General features: G+C 40.8%; 1 pseudogene; it reads right to left on the minus strand.

The window, feature by feature from the left end:
* Positions 1 to 495: 495 nt before the first annotated feature.
* Positions 496 to 7031, minus strand: LOC127225634 (septin-7-like; annotated as a pseudogene).
* Between the last annotated feature and the right edge of the window lie 2938 nt (positions 7032 to 9969).

Here is a 9969-nt window from a genome sequence, read left to right on the forward strand (position 1 = left end):
ATAATAGAAGTGTCAAAAAAGAGGATCCACTGTGTTAGACTAAATACATTATTTTCTAGCCTGTATTGAAAGGAACCTTTGTATCATAATTATCATAGAGAAGTGAGGTTTGCACTGTATTATGGCAATCTACCAACAATAACCTTAGAGAGTCTTTTTATTTTAGAGTATTCTCTAAACAGTCAAACTATCAGAATATGATTATACAACAGTAAAATGTTTCTCTAACACATGTTTTTAATAAAAAAAGGAAATGCAGAAAGGGTTTTAGAGCTGTTAATTTCTAAGTATAGAATACCTGAGACAATTCAAGGCATCTTAATCTCCTTTGGGAACAACAAAAATTATTATTATTTTTATTATTATTATTTTTTGCTGTGCCGTTAAATCCATCATTATGGATAAAATGGATACGAATTGGTCAAAAGGATTCAGCAAACGCTGATGTCCAAGCTGGCATATTGGCAAGTAACACATAACTGGTGGTCAATAGAGTTAAAAAGATGTTGCCTTCTTGTTCTTTTCCAACATTCTTGAAGAGTTCTGATGCTTTAAAATGTTTTGTTGAGCATCACAGTTTTCTTTTTATGACTTCAAACTGATGATGTCTCCCCTCTAATTCTTTGTACTTTTAAATTCTTTTTCCCTTGCTCCTGGCTTTGCTGGCACTGTTTCTGAGTCCTGAGTCCTTCAGGTTTTGAGCCTTTTCTTCAACTGTCATCTCAAGCACCTATTTTATCTCCATCTTCTTCATCTTGGCTCCATATTTCTTCTTACATCTGCCAGGGGCTCTTAATAAGCTGCCCTTCATTCTTGTTATTATCTGCTTCATTGTAAGTCGCCACTGTTAGGTTTTCGCCCCTGTAGTGCTCATAGTGGACATCATTAGCAATATCCTGCATGTGTGTTCTTGTTAATGTATTTCTTAGAATGGTAAAATCACAGTCTTCAGTGTTACTTAACTTCAGTCATGCCCCAAGGACACTGCCTTCCTCTGACTCATTTGGCATTGGCTTTGATGATAGTATTACTACCTACCACAGTAAGAGGTACCTTACTGTCTTACTTTTTCATCATTTGTCTCTGGAAATTTATATATTTTAATGTCCTTGATTTATTATCTGGTTTTTAAACTGTTGGCATTCCTCTAATGTGAGTGTGTCTGCTTTGGAAATTAGTGGGATAATATTTACTTTTTCATGCAAGTGTTTCATAAACTCAGTATCCAGTGGTTAAAGTCCACATCCTGGAGAAATGAAGTATAAAGAACACTGCACCCTGCTGTCAGGCATTGATAACAGGCTTTCTGCAATTACTATCATCCACTGTATCTCCAAACCCTGGGGTATCGACTGAGGTCAGCAGCAACTGAACCCCACCCTCTTCGATTAAAACTTTGGATCGCTTCACCTGTACAGCCTTCTTTATTCTATGAGGACCCAGATACTTTGGAGAATAGAAATCTGCAAGGAGCAATGAGTTGACTAATGTTGACTTTCCCAGTCCAGATGCACCTACTACTCTAAGTGCGAATTCAAATCCTCTTAATTTTTTGCACACTTGATTTGGAGATTGGCAAATCCCACTTAGCCTTTGAGGTTATTTGGTTGAGCTATGCACAGTTCACTGGCACTGACACAGATTTGCTGCATGTCATTAACCTCCATGTCTACATTGGCTGAATCTTGGTACTTAAGTTGATGTGGGTAGTAGGGTATCTTGAATGTTCCTTCAACACTACCTCTAAGATTAAATGTGCTATATTTATAATTCTTAGTTATTTTTCTATTGCTGTGAAGAGACACCATGACCAAGGCAACTTATAAAAGAAAGCATTTCATTGAGGCTTGCTTACAGTTTCACAAGGTTAGTTAGTCCTTGGAGGGGGCCATGCCAGTAGACAGGCATGGGCAGTAGCTGAGAATTTATATATGACCCACAGTCACTAGGCGGAGAATGAGAACTAAGAAGAATGGTGTGGGTGTTTAAAGCTTCAAAGCCCACCCCCAGTGACACACCTTCTCCAATTAGACCACATCTCCTAATCCTTATTAAACAGTTCCCCCAACTTGGGACCAAGCATTCAAACATATACTTACAGAGGGTGTTCTCTCTCTTTTTTTTTTTATGCATATAGAGTATTTTTTTTATTTAATTTTATATAACAAAGTCCAATTAAATGAAAACAAACATTTATACACAATATTTGGGAATTTGGGCGTCGTTCTTTCCAAACTACTTCCTGCTGGTAAGGGGCGCTGTCTTGGGGGATTCGAAGAAGATTCAGATATCCTAGCTGTAGTCTGTAGGGCTGTTTTGTCCAGCTGTTTGGAATGTAGGATCAGCTTGTACTCTGTTTCAGGCGGTCTGGTGTGATCAAACCACATTAGTCTGGAAGGAATCCACATCTTTTCATTTTCTGTGGAAACAAAAATAGAAATACTTTTCCCCAGTAACTTGTTCTTCAACTTAAATTTTGGAGTCAAAGCGTTTTTTTTTTTTTTTTTTTTTTATTATTTTACATGTCGATCCCAGTTCCCTCTCCCTCCCTCCCTCCCTCCCCCCAAGCCCTCCCTCCCTCCTCCTTCCCTCCCTTTTGCCCTCTCTACCCTCTCCCATGCACTCTAAACACCTTCCCCTCCCAACCCCCCACCACAATACAATATGTAGGGGAATGCCATCCAGTTGGGGTCATGTAGATCTGACAGGTCCTGTGAAGTAGGGACTAGGGCTTCTCTCCTATCTCTAGTATAAGGCAGTTATCCCTCCATGGGGGATATGTTTGCAAAGTCCTTTTGTGCACCAGGGATACATCCTGGCTCCACTGTCTGAGGTCTCTTAGGCTGCTCAGACCTTCTGGCTGAGACCCATATTCAGGGGGGTCCGAGTCAGACCCCTGTTGGCTTCCCAGCTATCAGTCTAGTGGCCCTTAGCTCCTCCTTGTTCAGGTAAGCTGTCTCTATGTACTTCTACTGCATGGTCTTGTCCTCTCCATCTGCTTCTGGGTTCTAGTTTGACTCAGTGTTTATGTATGGGTGTTTGCTCCTGTTTTCAACAGGCATTAGTTGAGGACTCCATGGAGAAGTTAGTTGTTGATCTCACTCTCCGGGAAGGGCATTTATGATAGCCTTTCCACGGAAGCTGAGATTGTTAGTTGGGAGCAGTCTTGTAGTTCCCTCGACCTTTCTTTGTGTTCAACTTTATCTTCAAACCAATATTGGCTCCCTCTTTTATGTTCTCTCTCTCTGTCTCTGTCTCTCTCTCTCTTTCCTATTTTCCATTCCTAACCAGGCTCAATCCTCCTGGTCGCACATGCCTTCCTCTCCTCCCTCTCATTTTCTCCTACTTCTCTCTCCATTAGTTGTCCTCCCCCACTATACCTGAGGTCTGGGGGACTTGTCCCTTCCCAGTTCTGTGAGGGACTTTATATGAATCTCTTAGAATACAACTTGTATCCTAGTTCCTCTGGTGATGTGAATTATAGGCTGGTGATCATTTGATCTAGGTCTAAAATCCATATATGAGTGAGTACATACTGTGTTCCTCTTTTTGTGACTGGGTTACCTCATTCAGGATGGTTTCTTCAAGTGCCATCCACTTGCCTGCGAATTTCAAGATACCATTATTTTTTTCTGCAGAGTAGTATTCCATTGTGTAGATGTGCCACATCTTCATTAACCATTCTTCAATTGAAGGGCATCTAGGTTGCTTCCAGGTTCTTGCTATTACAAATAGTGCTGCTATGAACATAGTTGAACAGATGTCTTTGTTGCATTGATGTGAATCCTTTGGGTATATGCCTAAGAGGGGGATTGCCGGGTCCTGTGGTAAACTAATTCCCATTTTCCTGAGGAACCGCCATACTGATCTCCAAAGTGGCTGTATGAGTTTGCACTCCCACCAGCAGTGGAGGAGTGTTCCACTTTCTCCACATCCTCTCCAACATAAGTCATCACTGGTGTTTCTAATTTTAGCCATTCTGGCAGGGGTAAGATGGTATCTCAAAGTTGTTTTGATTTGCATTTCCCTGATAGCTAAGGATGTGGAGCATTTTCTTAAGCGTCTTTCAGCCTTTTTGATTTCCTCCATTGAGAATTCTTTCTTCAGTTCTGTACCCCATTTTTAAATAGGGTTATTTGGTGTTTTGTTGACTAGTTTCTTGAGTTCTTTGTATATTTTGGAGATCAGCCCTTTGTCGGATATAGGATTAGTGAAAATCTTTTCCCAGTCAGTGGGCTGCCGTTTGGTCTTGTCAACTGTGTCCTTTGCCTTACAGAAGCTTCTAAGTTTGAAGAGGTCCCATTTATTAATTGTTTCTTTCAGTGTCTGTGCCCCTGGAGTTATGTTCAAGAAGCAGTCTCCTATACCAATTTGTTCAAGGGTACCTCCTACTTTCTCTTCTAAGAGGTTCAATGTGGCTGGATTGATGTTAAGGTCTTTGATCCATTTGGACTTGAGTTTTGTGCATGGCGACAGACATGGGTCTATCTGCAGTCTTCTACACACCCTCATCCAATTGTGCCAGCACCATTTGTTGAAGATGCTGTCTTTGCCCCATTGTATAATTTTAGCTGTTTTGTCGAAAATCAGGTGTTCATAGGTGCGTGGATTAATATCAGGATTTTCAATTCGATTCCATTGGTCTACCTGTCTATTTTTATGCCAATACCAGGCTGTTTTCAGAACTATAGCTTTTTAGTAGAGCTTAAAGTCAGGAATGGTGATGCCTCCTGATGTTCTTTTATTGTATAGGGTTGTTTTGGCTATCCTGGGTCTTTTGTTTTTCCATATAAAGTTGATTATTATCCTTTCAAGGTCGGTGAAGAATTGTGGTGGGATTTTAATGGGGATTGCATTGAATCTGTAGATTGCTTTTGGTAAGATTGCCATTTTTACTATGTTTATCCTACCTATCCACGAGCATGGGAGGTCTTTCCATTTTCTGGTATCTTCTTTAATTTCTTTCTTTAGAGTCACAAAGTTCTTATTATATAGATCTTTTACTTGTTTGGTAAACGTTACACCAAGATACTTTATGTTGCTTGTGGCTATTGTAAAGGGTGATGTTTCTCTGATTTCTTTCTCTGCCTCTTTGTCGTCTGAAAAAATTGGGCTACTGATTTTTTTGAGTTTATCTTGTATCCTACTAGTTTGCTGAAGGTGTTTATCAGCTGTAGGAGTTCCCTGGTAGAGTTTATTGGGTCGCTTATGTAAACTATCATATCATCTGCAAATAGAGACAGTTTGAATTCTTCCTTTCCAATTTGGATGCCCTTGATCTCCTTTTGTTGTCTTATAGCATTAGCTAGAACTTCTAGTACGATATTGAAGAGATATGGAGAGAGAGGACAGCCTTGTCTTGTTCCTGATTTTAGAGGAATTGGCTTAAGTTTCTCTCCATTCAGTTTGATGTTGGCAGTTGGTTTGCTGTATATTGCTCTTATTATGTTTAGGTATGTTCCTGTTATCCCTGACCTCTCTAATACCTTTATCATGAAAGGGTGTTGAATTTTATCGAAGGCTTTTTCTGCATCTAGGGAGATAATCATATGGTTTTTCTTTTTCCGTTTGTTTATATGGTGGATCACGTTGATAGATTTTCGTATGTTAAACCATCCCTGCAATCCAGGTATGAAGCCTACTTGATCATGGTGGATGATTTCTCTGATGTATTTTTGAATTCGGTTTGCCATTATTTTATTGAGTATTTTTGCATCGATGTTCATCAGGGATATTGGTCTGTAGTTTTCTTTCTTAGTTGTGTCTTTGTGAGGTTTGGGTACCAAAGTTATTGTGGCCTCATAAAAAGAGATTGGCAATAAACCTTCTGTTTCTATCTTGTGGAACAGTTTGAGGAGTAGTGGTATTAGTTCTTCCTTGAATGTCTGGTAGAATTCTGCACTGAATCCATCTGGCCCTGGGCTTTTTTTCGTTGGAAGGCTTTCGATGACTGCTTCTATTTCATTTCGGGTTATAGGTCTATTTAAGTTGTTTGTCTGTTCTTGATTTAATTTTGGTAAGTGATAGTTATCCAGAAACTTGTCCATTTCCTTTGAATTTTCAATTTTTGTGGAATACAGATTTTCGAAGTATGACCTGAAAATTGTCTGGATTTCCTCTGTGTCTGTTGTTATGTTCCCCATTTCGTTTCTGATTTTGTTAATTTGCATGTTCTGTCTCTGCTTTTTCGTTAATTTGGATAAAGATTTATCAATCTTGTTGATTTTCTCAAAAAACCAACTCTTTGTTGCATTGATTTTTTTGTATTGTTTTCCTGGTTTCTATTTTGTTGATTTCAGCCCTCAAGTTGATTATTTCCTGGCGTCTGCTCCTGCGGGGTGAATTCGCTTCTCTCTGTTCTAAGGTTTTCAGTTGCGCTTTTAATTCATTTATGTGACTATCCTCTGTTTTCTTCATATGGGCACTTAGTGCAATGAACTTCCCTCGTAGCACTGCTTTCAAGGTGTCCCATAAGTTCGGGTATGTTGTATCCTCATTCTCGTTGAATATTAGAAAGTCTTTAATTTCTTTCTTTATTTCTTCTTTGACCCAGGAGTGGTGCAATTGCACATTGTTAAGTTTCCATGAGTTTGCAGGTTTTCTGCTATTTGTATTGTTGTTGAATTCCAATTTTAAAGCATGGTGGTCCGATAAGATACAGGGGACTATTTCTATTCTCTTGTATCTGTTGAGGTTTGTTATGTCTCCTAGTATGTGGTCGATTTTAGAGAAGGTTCCATGTGGAGCAGAGAAGAAGGTATATTCTTTTGTCTTTGGATGGAATGTTCTATAGATGTCTGTTAGCCCCAGTTGAGACCTAACTTCTGTTAATTCTTTTGTTTCTTTGTTGAGTTTCTGATTTGTGGTCCTGTCTAGTGTTGAGAGTGGTGTATTGAAGTCTCCCACTATAAGTGTGTGAGGTTTTATATGAGCTTTGAGTTTTAGTAGTGTTTCTTTTACGAATGTGGGTGGCTTTGTATTAGGGGCATAGATGTTCAGAATTGAGACTTTGTGTTGATGGATTTCTCCTGAGATGAATATGAAATGACCGTCTTCATCTCTTTTGACTAGTTTTGGTTTGAAGTCTAGCTTGTTAGATATTAGGATAGCTATGCCTGCTTGCTTCTTATTTCCATTTGATTGGAAAATCTTTTCCCAACCCTTTACCCTGAGGTAATGTCTATCTTTGGAGCTAAGATGTGTTTCTTGTATGCAGCAGAAGGATGGATTCTGTCTTCGTATCCATTCTGTTAATCTGTGTCTTTTTATAGGTGAGTTAAGACCATTAATGTTGAGGGTGAGTAAGGACCATTGATTGTTGATGGTTGTTTGATTTAGGTTTGTTGTTGGCAGTGGTATTGTGAATATATTTGTTCTGCTTCACCCTAGGTTTCTGGTGTAGTTGGATTATCTGTTGCCTACATTTTTGTGGGCGTAGTTACCTTCCTTGGGTTGGAATTTTCCTTCCAATACTTTCTGTAGGGCTGGATTTGTAGATACATATTGGGAAAATCTGGTTTTGTCATTGAATATCTTGTTCTCTCCATCTATAGTGATTGAGAGTTTTGCTGGATATAGTAGCCTAGGCTGGCATCCGTGTTCTCTTAATACTTTTAGAACATCTATCCAGGACCTTCTGGCCTTGAGGGTTTCCATGGAGAAGGTGTAATTTTGATAGGTCTGCCTTTGTATGTTACCTGTCCTTTTTCCTTCACTGCTCTTAATATTCTTTCTTTATTCTGTATGCTAGGTGTTTTGATTATTATATGTTGAGGGGTCTTTTTTCTTTGGTCCAGCCTATTTGGGGTTCGGTATGCTTCTTGTACTTTCATGGGCATGTCCTTCTTCAGATTTGGAAAGTTTTCCTCGATGATTTTGTTCAATATGTTTTCAGCACCTTTGAGCTGGGCTTCCTCACCTTCCTCTATGCCTATTATTCTTAGGTTTGGCCTTTTCATGGTGTCCCACATTTCCTGGATATTGTGTGTTAAGGATTTGTTGGATTTATGGTTTTCTTTGGTCGATGAATCTATTTCTTCTAGTTTATCTTCTGCGCCTGAGATTCTCTGTTCCATCTCTTGAATTCTGTTGGTTATGCTTGTGTCCGTGGTTTCCGATTTTTTGCCCAGCTTTTCAATTTCCAGCTTTCCTTCCATTTGTGTTGCCTTTATTTTCTCAATTTCGGTTTTCAAATCTTGAACCGTTTCCTTCACCTGGTTAATTGTTTTTTCTTGGCTTTCTGTACTTTCCTTAAGGAATTTGTTCATTTCTTCCACTTTTTTGTTTGTTTTTTCCTCTATTTCTTTAAGGGATTTTCTCATATCTTCTTTGAGGGCCTCTATCATTTTTATGATGGTGATTTTTAAGTCGTACCCTTCTGCTTCCTCTGCTTTGTTGTTGTGTTCCATTCTAGTTGGTGTAGATTCCCTAGATTCTGGTGGTGTCATGTTTGTCTTTCTGTTGTTAGGTGTTCTCTTGTATTGCCTTCTTCCCATAGTTTCTTCCTGTAGGTGTTGGTGGTGTCTCTTCCCTCTCTCTATGGTCCTTCCCAGATGGGCTTATGTGGATCAAAGATTCAATGTCTGTATCTCTGTGTGGTCCAAGCTCTCTAGGAGGCTTCTCTCTGGCCAATAGCCGGCAGAAGAGGACGAGGGCTGGACTGGAACTTGAGAAGGTTTTGCAGGGTAGTGGGATCTCACTGGAAACTGGTGCTCTCCAGCTGAGACCTCGTTCTTTGGCAGGGGCCTGGATTTGTGGGTCAAGGATCTTGCCTGCAGGAACTCCAAGTGGACCCGCAGAGATAGGCGGATCTCTGGGAGGGGCCTGGGACTCCAGCAGAGGACTGGAGGCGGGGTCAGGGACCAAGCCGGTGGAAATTACAGGTGGTCCCACGTGGATAGTCAGGTCTCCTTTGTTCGGAGTTGCTCCGAGAGGTCTCCGAAGTAGGGTGGACTGTTGGCTCCACCCTCTGTCCCAGTGCTCAACCAGAGCGGCAGGACCGTAGGTGGGGTAGGGCACAGGGTGGGGGGGGTAGGCTGGAGGTTGGGATGGGTGGGGGTGTATCAGAGCTCCAAGGGTGCTCTCAAAGGGGACCGGAGACAGGAGCAGCAGGATCAGGGGCCAATCCAGGGAGTTCAGGCGGGGGAGGGGGGAAAAGAGGTTGAAGGGGACAGGCAGCCCCAATTGGGCCCAGACTCACCTCTGGCCAATAGCCGGCAGAAGAGCTACAGAGGGTGTTCTCATTCAGATCACAACAGCAAGTTAACTGGTGTTGCCATCGTTCAGACTTTGTTATAGAGCCCTACCTTTGGTTGAGGTTTTATGGATGGAGCTTCCTTGTCATTTCTTTTTTTATATAAATTTATTCTTTTTCTTATTTTACATATTGATCCCAGTTCCCTCTCCCTCCCTCCCATGTCCCCTACCCCTCTCCCATCCCATCCCCCCACTCCTGGTCATTTCTAGGGGGCACATTTTTGCAGGAGACTTTCTAATCATCTTCCTCTTACAACCTTCCCATTCTTCTGAAATGTTTCTTAGGTCTTCAGCAAAGGAGTTGTATTATAGATGAATCCAGTGGGGCTGGGCATCCCATGACTGGTTGTGGTTTTCTGTAATGGTCTCTGTTTTCTGAAAAGAGAAGCTTCTTTGATGAGGGATGAAAGCTACACTTACTTGAGGTATAAAGATATGTTTTACTCGCAGTTAGGAATTCTTATGGTCCTATGAGGTGGCAGTAGTATGTTCTCTACAACCCATAGCCTCACTAGTCCTCAGATTGGCTAGATCTCTTGTACTAGACATCATTTCCCTCCTGTTTATTGAGTCTTAAGTCCAGTTAGAGAGCTGTTGGTTTCCACCAATATATGAGTGGCACTATTGCTCCTTAGGGATATCTTGCCATAGTGGCCATTGAGGTGGTTAATAGGTGTTATACCTGGGTACCTTTCATAGCATCTTCTGGTCCCA

This window comes from Phodopus roborovskii, unplaced genomic scaffold (genome assembly GCF_943737965.1).
Source record: "Phodopus roborovskii unplaced genomic scaffold, PHOROB, whole genome shotgun sequence".
NCBI lineage: Eukaryota > Metazoa > Chordata > Mammalia > Rodentia > Cricetidae > Phodopus > Phodopus roborovskii.